The sequence below is a fragment of the Silene latifolia genome, chromosome Y (genome assembly GCF_048544455.1).
Source record: "Silene latifolia isolate original U9 population chromosome Y, ASM4854445v1, whole genome shotgun sequence".
Classification (NCBI taxonomy): domain Eukaryota; kingdom Viridiplantae; phylum Streptophyta; class Magnoliopsida; order Caryophyllales; family Caryophyllaceae; genus Silene; species Silene latifolia.
The window spans coordinates 168483349-168485841 of NC_133538.1; positions in this window are offsets into that span (position 1 = coordinate 168483349).

The window sequence follows — 2493 nt, forward strand, 5'->3', positions numbered from 1 at the left end:
ATAGGAGAAAGGCCACGTCCAAATTGAAAAGGACAGGGCACCCCATTGCATAGCAGGGTGGCTCGCGCCTCTTTAGGCTTCCTGATTAACCTCTAAGCAAACTCAACCGATCTACCACCCCACATTCCTCTATAAATACTAACCTTCACAAACCATAATCTTCACGCGAGCGTCCGCCCCCTCACATCTCCCTTAAACTTCTAGACTCGACTTCCTAAGTCACAAAATCGACACGTGTTTTCGACCTACCGATAGAAAACACAAGCCTTACACATTTTGTCTGGTACTGTCGCCGTGTATTCGACCGACCCATTCGACCAACTCAACATTAATCAACATGTTCTTCAACCACATGTTTTCAACATATTTTCAAAACTAAATCCTTTTTTAAGGCACCTTTTTAAACTTCTTTGATCGCGATTAGTCACAACGAGAAAACCGTCTCTAAAGTAGTTTACTTCGCAAGCATCAATACACGTAAGTTTGAGGGTGTAAATATCTCACTTATTTCATATCTTTACCATTTTTATGAATTTATAAGCATGAACAATGCATAACACGATTCAAATATAGGTCAGACGAGCCAAAACCGGATTTTAACAGGAGACAAGGGCTGCTTGTATAGTAGGAGGGCTCGCGCCTAAACCCCCTCTCAGGCCTTAATCCAACCGTGTTTGTTCTCGCCTTCCCTCTTTATTTCATTTCTTATTTGCAATCGGTTGTTACCATTTCAAATGTTTCAAATCATTTTTATGACAAACTTTTTAACCATAAATCATAATCACCCTTGCTTCCTTATACCATGACGGTTTTATCCGTGACTCGGTGATATTATTTGGATAATTACAAATTAATGGGTATTTTAACACCTTTGTCTTTTACTTTACCTTTTTCTCATTTCTTTACATTTGTAAACATAATAGTCATAATTCATAATCATCCTTGGTTCCTTATACCATGTCGGTTTAATCCGAGTACGATGACAAACTTGACTAATTACAAATTAAATAAACTTAACATAATTAGTTCAAATCAAACATTTTCCTTTCACTTTTATTTCATTTTATTTTCATCTTTGTCTTGGCCATATTGCATGTCACCCTTGGTTAAAATAAATACTACGTCGATTTAATTTGAGTACGGTGATAAAATGGTTAAGCACACATATTTTACATTTTTATTTGTAAACTATGCTTTTCAAACTTGCAAATCCGACAACGAATATTACTAACATAATAGTTCCGAGTCATGCAAATCATACATGCAAATCATTCATCAAAAATACAGCTTTAAATAACCTTTTTAACAACCTGGAGACACCCCTTGGGTCGTCATCTGGCTCGCGCCCCAAGAGACCGTCCGTTTTCATATTTCAAAACCTGGGCAGCCTTGTTCCCTCGCCTATTGGCTCGCGCCCCAATGGGGGTGCCTGACACTATTCTGTTTCGTTTTTGGCACTTGTCTAGGACAATCTTGATTACAGTTAACCCGAATCTACATGGATCAGATTGACGAGTTGCCACTCTTTTAAATATTTTAACATTTTCTTATTCATCCTTTTATTCTTTCATTTTAACAATAAATGGATCGTGTTAAGCATCATAATCCGAATTTGGTAAATGGATGTTTAATTCTCGTTTTCACATGCAAATCAACCCTAAATCCAACTCGACATCATTTTCTTGATATTTGGATAAACAAACCGACTTAGGAAATTCTCACATGTTAGGTTAAACTTTTGGATGTGCATCCATGCATTTACCGTTTTATCAACGTTTGCACTTAAACAACCACGATCAATCAGTAGAGGACGCTAACGCGGGCGGGATTGGGTGTCCAATTAAAGGGCTTCCCAATACGTACCCTCACCCCTTACTCAGAACCTTTGGATAGTGGATGCCTTATCCAGGGCGTACGAGAGTCATTCTAGCGATAGGATACTAAAGGGGGACGAGTCCTTATCTTTAGTACCTATGGCAAGCACCGCTTTTTGCCTTGATTGACTAAGGTATAAAGTGGATTCGAATAGTTTCCAGGAATCCCATAATTTCTTGGTGGTGACTCCAAACATCTCTGTATCGTTTCGAGACCTTTATCGAGACGAAACCGACCGATCTAAAACAATCCGGTCAAAAGCATTTTTACGCCGCCGAGCGTGGCTTTCAATAGACCGCTGCATGTCCACAGTTTGGCTTGGCGTGCAGGTGGCCCGTAACTACAGACTGGTAGGTGGCTCACGCCCACAGACCAGCATGTGGCTCATGTCCACAGCTACTCGGCTGGGAGTTCTCAGTATGTTGTGAAGCAAATTGAAATCATCAGGTATGCATGGCCGGTGGGCCAGCTGCCGGTGGGGTGTCGGCTGGGAGTACATTGTAACTTCTCTTCACTTCCTTCCTTTTCTTCCTTCTTCTGGTATCCCCAGTCGGTGGCCCAGCTGCCGGTAGGCTGCCCGGCTTGGAGTTCTCTGATAATTTTCCTTCAATTCTTCTC